The sequence below is a fragment of the Hemitrygon akajei genome, chromosome 29, assembly GCF_048418815.1.
Source record: "Hemitrygon akajei chromosome 29, sHemAka1.3, whole genome shotgun sequence".
Taxonomy (NCBI): Eukaryota; Metazoa; Chordata; class Chondrichthyes; order Myliobatiformes; family Dasyatidae; genus Hemitrygon; species Hemitrygon akajei.
The window spans coordinates 16,949,935-16,965,374 of NC_133152.1; positions in this window are offsets into that span (position 1 = coordinate 16,949,935).

The window sequence follows — 15,440 nt, forward strand, 5'->3', positions numbered from 1 at the left end:
CAGCAACTTACAAACAAAAACTCAACCCATGAGTCAGACAACAATTAAGCACCCAATTGGCCTAATCTTACAACAATATCTCCAATTTCCAATCAATTCTTCCCAGATGCTACCAATCACTAGGAGCAATGGAACGATTTATAAAGGACAATTAGCCCACCAACACATATGTCTTTGGGATGTGGGAGGAAGTTGGGGCACCCAGAGGAAAACCATCTGGTTACAGGGTGAATGTGTAATCACCACACCGAGCATCAGTCGGTGGGAGTGAACTTGGGTCAGTGGAGCGGGGAGACAGCGGCACCACTTTGTTTTCATTCTCTTTCTTCCTTGGCAAACTGAAGCATCAATCCAAATTTTAAAATAAAACCAAAATTCTAGCAAAACCAAATGCTGCAGTGTCAGAGATACACAGGTACTGGATTGTTGAGTTTATTCAGGGTCCAGACAGGTACTTTAGACTATAAGCAATCAGAGGTTATGAAGCTGGGCAGGGAAGGCAAGGTCAGATTAGTTATAGGGTTGAAAGGGAAAATAAATCAGCCTCACGCGCACACGCACACAAAATGCTGGAGGAACTCAGCAGGCTAGGCAGCATCTATGGAAAAGAGTAAATAGTCAACATTTCAGGCCAAGACCCTTCATCAGGCCTTCAGAGATCCTCCAACGTTTTGTGTGTGTTGCTTTGGATTTCCAGCATCAGTTGAAATAAATCAGCCATCATTGAATGGTGGAGCAAACTTGACGGGCTGAATGGCCTAATTCTGCACCCATGTTTTACGATCTTTTTGACAACCTGGACCGATTCAGGGAAAAGTTGGCTTGCTCTGTTTTCAAGGTCACTATCCAATATGAGTTTGGTCTCCTCGAGGAAGAAGAGCCCATGTAGTGAGCAGTGAATGCAATCCGCAAAACTGTCAGAAATAGATATTGTTGTCTCACTTGGAAAGAATGTTTGGCTCCCTTGAGGTAAAAATGCAGGTGCTGTATGTCATATGCCTGACTGGGAAGGAGTTGTGGTAAGTGGAGAGCTTACTGAGAGTAATTGAGGAGTGATCCAGGTTGTGATGAAGGTTTATTGAGATGATTGATTTATGGTTCAGGTTGGATCCAAGGAAGCTTGGCTAATATCATTAAGAGTGGATGCTGTCCAGAAAGAAATGGGCACTATGGTTATGATCTGAAATTACTCAAAGCAATGTACAGACCAGATGTCTTATTGTAAGTTAAGTGCCATTCTTCGAGTTCGTCGGTTATAATATGACACTGAAAGCTACTATTTCAGTAAAACAAAATAAAGCTTAATTATGTACACAGCAGTTCTTGAATAATTATTGTTAACTCTATTTTTTTTAAAATATAAAATAAATGCCTCAAACACGAGAAAATCTGCAGGTACTGGAAATCCAAAGCAACACACACAAAATGCTGGAGGTGCTAAGCAGGTCATGTAGTATCTATGGAAAAGAGTAAACAAATGATGTTTTGGGGCTGAGACTCTTCTTCAGGACTCAGCATTAAGGGGGGAGATGCCTGAATTAAAAGCCGGGGGGGGGGGGGGGGGAAGGAGAAAGAGGCTGGCTAGAAGGTGATAGGTGAACCAGGTGGGAGGGAAAGATAAAGAGCTCAAGAAGAAGAAATCTGATAGGAGGGGAGGATGGACAATAGGAGAAAGGGGAAGGGACATAGGGGGAAGCAATAGGCAGGTGAGCAGAGGTAAAAGGTCAAAGTGGGGAATTGAGGAAGGGGGGAGAGATTTGTTCACCAGAAGGAGAAATTGATATTCATACCATCAAGTTGGAGGGTACCCAAATGGAATATGAGGTGTTGCTCCTCCATCCTGAGCGCAAAATGTGCACCTTTAATTAGCAAAATAACAGCCTATATAGCTTAAAATACAGTAAGAGAAAAAGGGAGATTAACATTAGCAAAAGGTTGCTCTGTTACTGCAAGAACCACTAACCATAAGCTCATGATATTTATACTTCACTTTCCACATCCTTTGGGATGTATTCCAAACACCTGTGTCACCTTTAGTATCAGTGAATAGGTTGTGCTGGAAGACAGTGTGATACGAGATCAGACTGATGCACACCTGTGTGGAATTATATAAAACATCCAGTTTGTTAACCCTCACCCTTCATTTCCCCCACTCTGCACATTCCTGACCAGCAAGCTCGCTGCTGACTCTGAGTGGACGAGGAAGGCATGACCTGAGGTCACTGAAAGGTCGAAGTTGGATGAATAACAGAAAAAGATAATTGGCATCATAACAGATCTGTTGTGTGGTGTAGTGGGGGTGAAATTCTTGAGAGCCCATCACTGGCCAGTCGTAGCTGGCCGCTGGATGGATGGAATGTCAGAGGCCACCTGTTGCTTGCAGGGACCTGCCAATTGTGTGGGGATTCTGGAGATCTCTGGCCTCAACCAGCCCAATTTAAGCAAGGTTTCATACATTTGAACAGCACAGAAACAGGCCTTTTGGCACAGCATGTCCATCGAGTACCCGTCTCTACTAATCCCAGTTACCAGCACTTAGTACATAAGGTGTAGCACTTGGCCTGCTTGCAAGGTTAAGTACCAAGAGTGAGATCAGTGGGAGAGATGTGTCATCTAGGGAGTGTCATAGACAGCAGTCTCTGTGGAAAGTGGGAGTAGGTGGGAGGAAAGATGTGCTTAGTGGCAGGATCTGGTTGAAGATGGTGGAAGTTACAGAGAATGATATGCTGTGATTTCTCACACATTTATTGATGCTCTTGGGTATTTTCCCCCTGATTTTCTCTCCCAACCTTCTGATTTTGAGACACAGTCTCTTGTTCCAGAACAGCTTCTTAGGATTTGGAAGCTAGTTTGGAACCGTGCACAGTTAGTTCTTTGACTTGTGTTTGTTTACAGACTTTTCCTTCACAGAAGGTATCACACTGAGCAGATCCTGAGCTCAGTATGCATGCAGAGAATAATAAAGTGCAGGAAGTGGGGGAGAGGGGATGTTACTGGTAGGTTGGGGGGGGGGGGGGTCAATGAGTGTAGGAAACAGAAGACTGCAAATGCTGAAATCTGAACTGAAAGGCAAACAAAAACAAAAAGGCAGCATCTGTACAGGGAGATGGACAGTCAACGCTTCAGGTCAAGACCCTTCATCTGGAGTCCAACCTTAGCAATCAATGTATATCGTAGCTGAGATCAATTTACTCAGCACCTGTAGGATAGGATCTATTGAGAAGGCGCTTGATCTTAACAAAAGAAATGAACATCAAGAAGGGTTAAACACCAGCAGCATAACACTGAGTGCTTCAGTTGTAATTAATTGGCCCTGACACTCTTTGGCAATAAATGTACCAGGTTTGCACGTCAAGTGACAATGAATACTAGAAACCTGCGCTAGGCTGTTTGCTAAAGTATGGTAAATGGAGTATTATGCACTTTTAATATGTGATAGTTTTGAAACCCAGCCAAGATAAGCCTTACAAGTATAACCTTGATGCTTTTGAATTGATTATTTGGAACCAATGCATAGAATATACATTGTTCAGGTTGAAAAAAAATTATAACACTGGAAGTTGGCAGCCAACAAACATCTCTCACGGTATGTCAGCAATGTATATGCCTGTTTTTATTATTCTGCTAAATACCTTAAAGAGAATGACAATAGGGCCCACAATGTAGAGCTATGCAGTGTGCATTCAACCGAGTCAAGTTGGAGCCCTGGCTCTTTTACATGAAGAAGGACTTTCAGCTCTCATATTAAGGAAGTAATTGAAAGCTGATCTAATCTGCTCATTCTGACATGGGTTTTACCAAGTTCAGCCAGTTGCAGCCAACAGAGATCTGACGAAGAATGCTTAAATAATCCCCAAGAAATGGCAGTAAGAATCTCAGCTGAGAATAAATTTTTTCAGCAAGACTTCCTCTAATGGGTATTGCTGGGAAACTAGAATCATGCAAGTACAGACTAAGGCAAGAATCGAACCCTGATAATATAGCTGGCACTGTAGAGCGTTGCACTAAATGCTACATCACCGACGATCAGGGACAAAAAGAACTGGAGAAATGCGGGGTCACAGTGAGCTCTTCTGGACATGCAATATATTTTGGAGTGTTTTACAGAAAATCATCTAAGAATAAAGTGGTGTACTAGCCAAAGATGTTATTAAAGATTGGGCCACATGATGTACAACTGCAATTTTTACCAATATTGAAGTCACAGTTTAAATCCAATGAACATGACATGAAAAGGTGTGAGAAAACTGGGCAAATTAGTCATGAGAGATTGCTTCTCCTGCTGGGTTGGTAACTTAATCTGCTACCTAACATGGTATTGACACAGACAGATCCGAAGGTTGCCATTGGAACACACATAAAATGCTGCAGAAACTCAGCAAGTCAGGCAGCATCTATGGAGGGGAATAGATGCTGCCGACATTTTGGGCCAATACCTTTCGTCAGCACTGGAAAGGGAGGGGGCAGAAGCCAGAAAAAGAATGTGGCAAAGGAGAATAGAGTCAGAAGTTTGGAGGTGATAAGTGGAAGAGGAAAAGGGCTGTAGAAGCAAGAATTTGGTAGAGGAGAAGAGTGCAACATGGAAGGGAACAAGAAGGAGGGAGATGATGGTCAGGTGAGGGAAGGGGTGAGAGAATAACCGGAATGGGGAATGGAAAAAGAGGGAACGGGGAGGGGAACTAATTAGTGGAAGCTGGAGAAATCAATGTTCATGATATTAGATTGGAGGCTACACTGATGGAATATAAAGAACATAGAATGTAGAAGATAGAAGAGTAGAGCACAGGAATAGGCCATTTGACCCACAATGTTGTGTCAAACTAGCTAAAAAGCAAAGCAAAAACACACAAGTACTAATCCCTCCTACTTAGATCATGTCAATATCCCTCTGTCTTTTTTACATCCATTTGCTCTCCAAACATCTCTTTAAAACCTTTAATTAATTTGTGTCTACCAGCTTACCAGGCAGCACATTCCAGGCATCCACAGATCTCTGAGTAAAAAACTTACCCCTCACATCCCCTTTGAACCTAACCCCCTCACACTTCAATCCTGGGAAATAGATACTCTCTGTCCACTCTATCTATGCCTCTCATAAACCTCTATCAGATCTCCCCTCAGCCTCTGACATTCCAGAGCATCCAACTCAAATTTATCCAGCCTTTCATGATAGCACATGCACTCTAAGCCAGGCAGCATCCTTGTGAACCTCTTCTGCACCCTCTCCAAAGCCTCAACAGTCCTTCCTATAGTGAGGTAACCAGAACTTTGCAATAATCCAGATGTGGCCTAACCAGAGTTTTATAGTTGTAACATAGCCTCCTGACTTTTGAACTCAATGCCTTGACTAATAAAAGAAAGCATTCCATAAGCCTTCTTAACTACTTTTTCAACCTGTGTACCCACTTTCAAGGAGCTATGAACTTGGATCCCAAGATCTTTTGACTCAGCAACACTGCTGAGGACCTTGTCCTTAACAATGTACTGCCTCCTTACATTTGTCCTATTGAGGTGCAACACCTCACATTCATCTGGGTTAAGCTCTATCTACCATTTCTCAGCCCATATCGGCAATTAGTATATAGAATGCTGTGTTCTTTGCCAGCCTTCTACACTAGCCCCAACTCCACCAATCTTGGTATCATCTCCAAATATACTAACCCACCCATCTACATTTTCTTCTAGGTCATTTATATACATTACAAACAGCAGAAGCCCCAGTACAGATCCCTGCAGAACACCACTGATTACAGATCTCTGGCTTGAATAAGTCCCTTCAACCACCACCCTCTGTCTTCTATGCGCAAGCCAGTCCTGAATCCAAACAGCCAATTCGCCATGGATCCTTTCTGGACTAATTTTCTGGATTAGCCTCCCATGAGGGACTTTGTCAAATACCTTATTAAAATCTCTGTAGACAACATCCACTACCCTACCCTCATCAATCTCTCTCATCAACTTGTCAAAAAACTCAATCAAGTTGGTAAGGCCCGACCTGACATGCACAAAGCCATATTGGTTCTCCCTCGTTAGGCCATGGGTTTCCCAATGCTCATATATTCAATCACAAAGAATGTTTTTTCAACAAATTACCTACAACTGACATGAGACTCACCTGTCTATAGTTGCCAGGATTTTCCCTAGTTTCCTTGTTAAATAGAGGAACAATGTTAACCACTCACAAGTCCTCTGGGACCTCACCTGTGGCTAGAGAGGACACAAGGATACTGGTCTCTTCCCTCCTTCAATAATCTGGAGTAAATCCCATCAGGCCCTGGGGAGTTAACCACCTTATACTCACTAAGAGGCCCAACACTTCCTCCTCCTTGACCTCTAAACACCCTATCGTATTTATACACTAAGCACTGATCTCTTGGTCCTCCACATACTTTTCTTTACTTTACTGAAGCAAAGTACTCAAGTACCTAATTTACATTCTCTGCATCCAAGCAAATGTTACCCATTTTATCTATAAGGGGTTCCACCCTCTCCCTTAATGTATTCTTACACTTAATGTATGTACAGAAAGCCTCGGGATTCACCATAATCCTACTTGCCAAGGACTTTTTATGTCCCCTCCTGGCTTTTCTAATTCCCTTCTTTTCTGGCTTCTTTATATTCCTCGCATGCTTCATTTCAGAAGCTTTACATATTTTTCCTTTTTCTTTTTGTCTAAATTCATCACCTCTCTGGACATTTCTACAGGGGCACGATTGGGAGCATCCTGACTGGCTGCATCACTGCCTGGTACGGCAACTGTACCTCCCTCAATCTCAGGGTTCTGCAGAGAGTGGTGCGGACAGCCCAGCGTATCTGTAGATGTGAACTTCCCGCGATTCAGAACATTTACAAAGACAGGTGTGTAAAAAGGGGTCGAAGGATCACTGGGGACCAGAGTCACCCCAACCACAAACTGTTCCAGCTGCTACCATCCAGGAAACGGTACCGCAGCATAAAAGCCAGGACCAACAGGATCCGGGACAGCTTCTTCCACCAGATTATCAGACTGATTAATTCACGCTGACACAACTGTATTTCTATGTTATATTGACTGTCCTGTTGTACATACTATAAATTGCAAATTGAATGTTTGGATGGAGACGTAGCATAAAGATTTTTATTCCTCATGTACGTGAAGGACATAAGAAATAAAGTCAATTCAATACATTGAATTTATTTATTTATTTAAATCTTACATCCAACCCACAATGTGAGGGAGTAAAATTATTTGCATTATCACTCTGCTGTACAGATATGTGAATTTATAAGTCTAATGGCTTGTGGAAAGAAGCTGTCCTGCAGCCTGTGGGTCCTGGTTTTAATGTGGCAGTACCATTTGCCAGACAGAAGCAGCTGAAACAGCTTATGGTTGGGGGAACTAGTGGCCTCGATGATCTTTCAGGCCTTCTTTACGCACCTGCTGCTGTAAACATCCTCAGTGGAGGGAAGTTCACATCCACATATGCACTGGGCTGTCTCTACCACTCTCTGCAGTGCCCAGCGATCAATGTTGGTGCAGTTCCCATACCAAACGGTGATACAGCCAGTCAGGGTGCTCTCAATGGTGCCCCTGTAGAGGTCTTGAGGACTTAGGGGCTCATGCCGAATTTCTTCAGCTGCCTGAGGCGGAAGAGACGCTGTTGTGATTTCTTGCCACACAGCCGGTGTGTACAGTCCAGTTGAGATCTTCTGTGATGTGTATACCGAGGAACTTGAATCTACTCACCCTCTCAACTGCAGTCCCATTGATGTTGATCGGGGAAAGCCTGTCTCCGTTCCTCCTGTAATCCATGATCAGCTCTTTTGCTTTTTGGACATTAAGGGAGAGGTTGTTATCTTGGCACCACTGTGTCAGGGTATTAACCTCTCCTCTGTAGGCTGTCTTGTCACCACTAGAAATAAGGCTGATCAATGTCGCGTCATCTGTAAATCTGATCAGTAGATTGGAGCTGTGTGTGGCAGTACAGTCGTGGGTGTAAAGGGAGTAGAGGAGGGGACTCAGGACACAACCCTGGGGTCACCTGTGTTGAGGGTCAGAAAGGCAGATGTGAGGGAGCCCATCCTTACCATCTGTCGGCGATTTGATAGGAAGTCTAGGATCTAACTGCACAAGGCCGAAGTCTCTGTGCTTTCTGTGATGTATGGAGGAATTACGGTGTCGACTGCTGAACTGTAGTCTAGGAGCAACATTCTAACGTATGCATCCCTCTTCTCCAGGTGAGAGAGGACGGTGTGTAGTGCTGTGGCTATGGCGTCATCAGTAGACCGGTTCCGTTGGTAGACAAATGGTAGGGGGTCCAGTGTGGGTGGCAGCAAGCTGCAGATGTAGTTTTTAACCAGCCTCTCAAAGCATTTGCTTATAATTGAGGTGAGTGTAACAGGGTGCCAATCATTCAGGCATGCTACCTTGGTTTTCTTAGGTACAGGGACAATGATGGATGATTTGAAATACTGGGAGGTGGAGAAATTAAAAATGTCCATAAACACACCAGCCAGCTGTTCAGCACGCACTTTGAGGACCCACCCTGGGATGACATCTATGACGTTGGCCCATCCAAGGTTCTCTTACCTTTCCATCCCTGTCCTCCATTCTAACAGGAACATACCTTTCCTGTACTCTGTGCAATTGATCTTTAAACACACTCCACTTGTCTGATGTGGACTTGCCAGAGAAAAGGAGTTTGCAATTATTGCTTCTTCATTCCTGCCTAATGCTTTCATAATTTGTTCTACTCCAATTTCAGACTCTCCCACAAAGACCATACCTATTCTTATCTATAGCTATCCTATAAAGTAAGGAGTTGTAGTCACTGTTCCCTAACTGTTCACTGAAAGGTCAGTCACCTGGCCAGGCTCATTACCCAGTACCAGGTCCAGTATGGTCCCTCATCTCACTGGACCATTGACATATTGATTGAAGGAACCTTACTGGATACACTTAACAAAATCAGCCCCATCTAAACCGCTTACACTAAAAAGGTCCCAGATTATATTAGGGAAGTTGAAATCCCCCATGACAACAACCCTATTATATTTGCACATTTCCTAAATCTGATTGCATATCTGTTCCTCAATGTCCTGGTGGCCATTAGGGGTCTGTAATACAATCACATCAGTGTGATTGCACCCTTCCTATTCCTGAGTTCCACAAAAATGGACTTAGTCTGACCCCTCCATTATGTCACCTCTGAGTACAACTGCGATATTGTCCCTGATTAGTAGTGCAACCCCACCCATCTTTTAGCTCCTCCTCTAACTTTTCTAAAACTTCAAAAATCTGGTGCATTAAACACCCATTCCTTCCCTCACTCAACCAAGTTTCAGTAATGGCTACAACATCATAGTTCCATGTACTGATCTATGCTCGAAGTTCAACACCCTATAATACTCCTAGCATTAAAATATACACACTTCAAACTATCCCACTCATCATACCTGTTATTTCAATTCTGCCTTTCAATTCTTTTCCTGACATCTACCTTCTGGTCCGATCTTTCCCTTACTGACTTAGGGATCTGGTTCCCAGTCCCCTGCAAAGCTACATCTCCTCCAACATGAGCTTGGTCTCACTGAGTTCCCTATCTTATGAAGCATGAGTGTTAAGCCAATTGGAGCTCTCTAGAGTAGACTCCAGATCAAAGAATTGCCAGTGCTAGTTGTTATCCATTGGCTTCTGCTATGAGGATGGAAACTGAAGTAAAACTACAGATGCTAGAAATAAAGGCAAGTGATTGAAGCACTTAGCAAGTCAATTGGCATCTGAAAAAGGGCCCCAGTCCTGAAACATTAACCTCCACTTCTTTTCCCCCAGATGCTCTCTGGTCTGCTGAGTGTTTCCAGCATTTTCAGTTGTGAGGATGGTGTGCAAGGAATGGGTTGAGGCTTGACTGATGTTTATTGCATTTAACCAATTTGAAAATATTCACTTGGGTAAGATTCCATTGCCAAGGTGAATATTTGCCCATGGGACTAAATCCAAACCAAGCAGATGAGGAAATAGAGAATCAGACTTCTATGTAATGCATTTTGTTTATGCAGACATGGACCATGTGATTTTCAGATCTCCTTTTTGTACCATGGCTCTGTTGGTAAAAAAAAAAATGTCAAATCCTTAGAGAGAGGTGATTTAGGATTGGAAGGTGTAAAATCCTTTTGGGTTGAGTTAGGGAAACTGCAAGGGTAAAAACACCCTGGTGGGAGTTGAAAATGGGCCTCTAAGCCGGGCTGATTTGCAAGTGAAGTTTGATCTTCTATCTACAAACCTATCAGAACAATTAATTCTTAAGACATGTGGCCTCTATTATGAATATGGTGACAAGGCGAGCCAGCTTATGGCTCATCAGTTGAAGCGTCAAGCTGCATCACGACTTATTCCCCAGATAAGAGACACACACCAAAACTTGACAAGCAATCCAAAAGAGATTAATAACATCTTTTCAACTTTTTATTCCTCTCTGTATACCTCAAAGTTTCCCTCAGATATAACAAATATGGAACGTTTTTTAGTTAATTTGGAAATACCAACTCTTGAACCAGAGGAGGTGGAAAATTTAGATCAGGCTCTTGGGCAGGAAGAGATTAACAATGCCATTATGGCTATGCAGAGTGGTAAGTCCCCAGGCCCTGATGATTATCCGATAGAATTTTATAAGAAATTTAAGGATAAGCTCATACCGGTCCTTCTAGAAGTGTTTCAGGAATCTTTGGAGAATGGTTCCTTACCCCCTACTCTTTCACAGGCAACTATTTCACTTCTTCTTAAAAAGGACAAGGACCCAACTCAATGTGGATCATATCGCCCCATCTCACTTTTGAATGTGGATGTAAAAATTTTGGCTAAAATGCTTGCGTGCCATTTAGAACGCCCCCTTCCCAAGATAATCTCAGGTGATCAAACAGGTTTTATTAAAAATTGCCATTCTTTTTTTAACGTTGACTGGCTGATGTGGTTTATTCACCCAGTGATCCTCCGAGTCCGGAGATTGTTATCTCCTTGGATGCAGAGAAGGCGTTTGATGGAGTGGAGTGGGTGTACTTGTTTAATGTTTTGGAGAAATTTGGATTTGGCAGAATATTTGTAGCCTGGGTTAAGCTATTATATGACTTGCCTTTAGCGTGTGTACAGACGAATTATTTTCGATCTATTTCCCATTAACACGTGGCACTCGCCAAGGCTGCCCATTGTCCCTTCTTCTGTTTGCAATTGCAATTGAGCCTCTTTCTATTGCACTTAAGTCAACTAAATTATTTCAAGGCGTTAGGAGAGGGGACATGGAACACCGTGTATCCCTATATGCTGACGACCTCTTACTTTATGTTAGCGACCCTCTAGGTAGCAGTCCTGCTATTGTGTCAATTTGGAGCCTTCTCTGGCTATAAACTGAACCTTCAAACAAGCAAATGTTTTCCCATTAATAACTTGGCCCTACAGATCTGACAGGAATCTTTGCCTTTTCCTTTATCTCAAGATGGTTTTGTATATCTAGGAATACACGTTACTCGCTCTTTTACATCTCTGTTTGAAGCTAACTACAAGCCTCAGGTTAGCCAAATGGAGGTTGATTTGAGAGATGGCACAGTTTACCCCTTACTATAGCTGGGAGAATTCAATCAGTGAAGATGACTGTACTTCCCAGATTTCTTTACTTGTTCTAGTGCTTGCCAGTTTTCTTACCCAAGTTATTTTTCAAATCAGTCGACCAAGCTATAACCTCCTTTATTTGAGAAATTAAGGTCCCAAGGGTTAATAAGCACATTCTCCAAAGAGGTTGTGACATAGGTGGAATGGGCCTTCCTAGCTTTATTCATTATTACTGGGCATCGAACATTCAAAAGGTATTATTTTGGCTTCAGCGGCCAGATATAAACTGGTGCCTGCTTGCGACACGGTCTTGCCACTCCTCGACTCTCCAAGCTTTAGTGTATTCTTCCTTGCCATTGAAATCCTCTCAATTCACATCTAAGCCGGTCGTGCTCTCCACCCTCAAAATTTTTAATCAATTTCGCTGCCACTATAAGTTCACATCAGCTTCAGTTTTGGGTTCCATTCATAGAAACCATCTATTTCTTCCCTCCACACTCGATTCAGTTTTTAGACAATGGGGTTTGAATGGTCTTCTGCGCATTAAGGATTTGTACACTGGTAATATATTTGATAGTTTTGATAACCTGCGCAGTAAATATGGCCTACCGCATAATCATTTTTTAAATATCTGCAGATTCGCCACTTTGTCAAGGAAAAATTTCCCTCTTTTCCTGATCCACCACCTGCTATATTGTGGGAAAAACTCACTCTTAGCTTTAATAATAAAGGGCTGACCTCTGTTCTATACTCTCAGCTGATGTCTTTGGAAGTTCAAGATTTAAACAAAACTAAGACTAGGTGGGAGGATGACCTTGGTATGGATCTGTCTGAGGAATATTGGGCAAAAGCATTGAATAGGGTTCATTCCTTGTCATCATGTGCTAGACTGGGGCTCATACAATTTGAAGTTTTACACGGGGTACATTTAAGTAAAGCCAGGCTTGCTGACATATATCCCGGGACAGACGCTGGCTGTGACAGGTGTTCCTTCTCTCCGGCTGGTTTACTGCATGCATTTTGGTCTTGCCCTCGGCTTGATGGCTACTGGGCACTGGTTTTTAAAATTATCAGTGAGGTTTTGAGGGTGACACTGAGACCTTCCCCGCTTATAGCTGTATTTGGTGTGGCGGATGATGCTTTGGGTTTAAATGCAAACCAGTCAGATATCGATGCATTTACACCACTTTTGGCCTGTAGGAGAATCTTGCTAGTTTGGAAATCTGCCACTCCCCCATCTGCTGCTGCTTGGTTAGAGGAAGTAATGTTTTTTCTGAAATTAGAAAAGATTAAATTCACTTTGAGGGGGTTTGTGAAAAAGTTCGATTCGAAATGGGGACCTTTCTTGTCATATTTTGGGAGTCTTAAGGAATTACCTACTAGTTGAGGGCATCTGATTGTACTTGGGAAGTTGCCTCTCTTTTAACATGCTTATAGTTTACCTCACAGGGTGGCTGATGAATTGTAATATGAGTATATTCTGGATCATCTGACATGTTGTGAATGTGTGTGGGCCTTCATCTTGAAGTAGTGTGGCGGTATGGCTGTGAAATGTCCTCACTTGTATTTGTGAAGTGTTGTATTGTAAATACATTAGCTGCCATGGTACGTTCGGGGAGGGAGGGTGAGGGGAAGTTTGTTTAGGGGTAAGATATAAAAGCAACATGGAGGAAAGTGTAATCCATTATGTATTCTGTATTGTGTCAATCCTTCAAAAAAAATTTAAAAAAAAAGAAAATAGGCCTCTGAACAGCAGCCAGGATGTGGGATATGAATTAAACAGGAGATAGAAATGGTATGTAAAAAGGCAATGTTAGGGTAGTCATAGAGGATTTCAAAATGTAGATAGATTGGGAAAATCAGGTTGGTGTTGGATCCAAAGAGGGAATTTGTAGAATGCCTATGAGAGGGAATTTGTAGATGGCATTTTAGAGCAGCTTTGGGTTCAGCCCTTTAGGACAGGGGTTCACAACCTTTTTTATGACATACACCATTACCATTAAGCAAGGGGTCTGTGAACCCCAAGTTGGGAACCCTATCTCTACAGGAAAGGCAACTCTGAATTGGGTGTTGTGTAATGAACCGGATTTGATTAGAGAGTTTAAGGTGAAGGAACCCTTAGGAGACAGTGATCAAAATACAATAGAATTCACCAGTCTGAGAGGGAGACAATAGATTCAGATGTATCAGTATTACAGTGCGGTAAAAGGGAATTACAGAGACACGAGAGAGGAGCTGGATGAAGTTGATTGGAAAGGGACACGAGCAGGGATGAATGCAGAACAGCAATGGCTGGAGTCTCTGACTTTATAATTTTTAATTTGACTATAGAGTTAGTCAAGAAAACAAAAAAGTAAAAGGACCTATTCTCATGAAACAATCTAACGTGCAACATTGGAGCTCACTGCTTTCCCATCTCTTCATTCTCCATCGATTTCTCCCCAGGCATCAACTCCCGACCCCACTCCAAGTTCACTTCCCCGTTCAGGCATCTTCTCTCTCCATCTTCCACTGAACAAAAGACCATGAAGCTCAGGCACACAAGAAAGATAAACATCTCCCCTCATTGGCCAGTGTACAATCCAAAGCCCCTGTTATCTCTAGTCATAACCCAAACACAGAGAAACCATTACATTAGCAGGGAAACCTTTCCCAGGTCATTACACAAGAATCACTGGATTTTGGAATGGTTCCAGAGGAATAGGAAATTTCAAATGTCACTCCACTCCTTAAAAAGGAAGAAAGGCAAAAGAAAGGAAATAATAGGCCAGTTAACCTAACTTCAGTAGTTAGGAAGATATTAAGTCTTTTATTAAGGACAAACTTTTGGGGTACTTGGAGGCTGGTATTGGAGAGAGTCGAGAGGAGGTTCCAGAAAAAACAGGGTTAACTTTTGAGGTGTGTTTGATGGTTCAGAAGAATGGTTGGGGGGGGGGGGGAATCTCATTGAATCCTATCAAATATTGAAAGGCTTTGATAGAGTGAATGTAGAGAGGATGTTTCTTATGGTGGGTGAGTCTAGGACCAGAGGGATCAGCCTTAGTAAAGAGAGATGTCCATTTAGGACAGAGATAAGGAGGAATTTCTTTAGCCAGAGGGTGGTGAGTCTGTGGAATTCCTTGCCTTGGAGTCTGTGGAGGCCAAGTCATTGAATATATTTAAAGTGAAGGTTCTTGATTAGTCAGAGCGTGAAAGGTTACAGAGAGAAGCCAGGAGAATGGGGTTGAGTAGGATAATAAATCAGCCGTGATAAAATGCTAGAGCAGACTCGATGGGCCGAGTTGCCTAATTCTGTTCCAATGTCTTATGGTCATATGTCATGAGTTCTTCTTCAGGTTACATCAGAAAGTAGTAAAGAAAAGTTGAGAAATAAGAAATCGGAAATCTTTCCATCATATCTCCCAATGAGATGTTAAAATCAGTGTAGTCAGTAGCATGGAGTAATAAAGAGGGAGCATCCATTCTCAGCACCAAAAGACTTCCTGGTCCAATGTAACATGGTTTAGAAGCAGTGGGTTAAACCTTCAACTTTAACCCAGAAATATGCTCCAGATAATAACCTTGATATACCAGAAATACCCTCCACAAATAATCAACCTGAACCATTATCATCTTTCTCTCTCCATAAATACTGCCTGAATGTTCGAATTCCCAGCATCTTCAATAACTGAGTCCTGCCTTTGTCTGACATTTGTCTGTAGGTCCTGCTAAACCATAGTGGGGTTTTTTTAACCATAGTGTGCAGTGCCACTCACTTCATCTGTACATGGTGTGGACCTTGATGAGTGAAGGATTTCAGTGAGAATGTCCTTGGCACAGCTAAGGACGGCCCCATGGTGCAGATGATTGAGCAACTGTC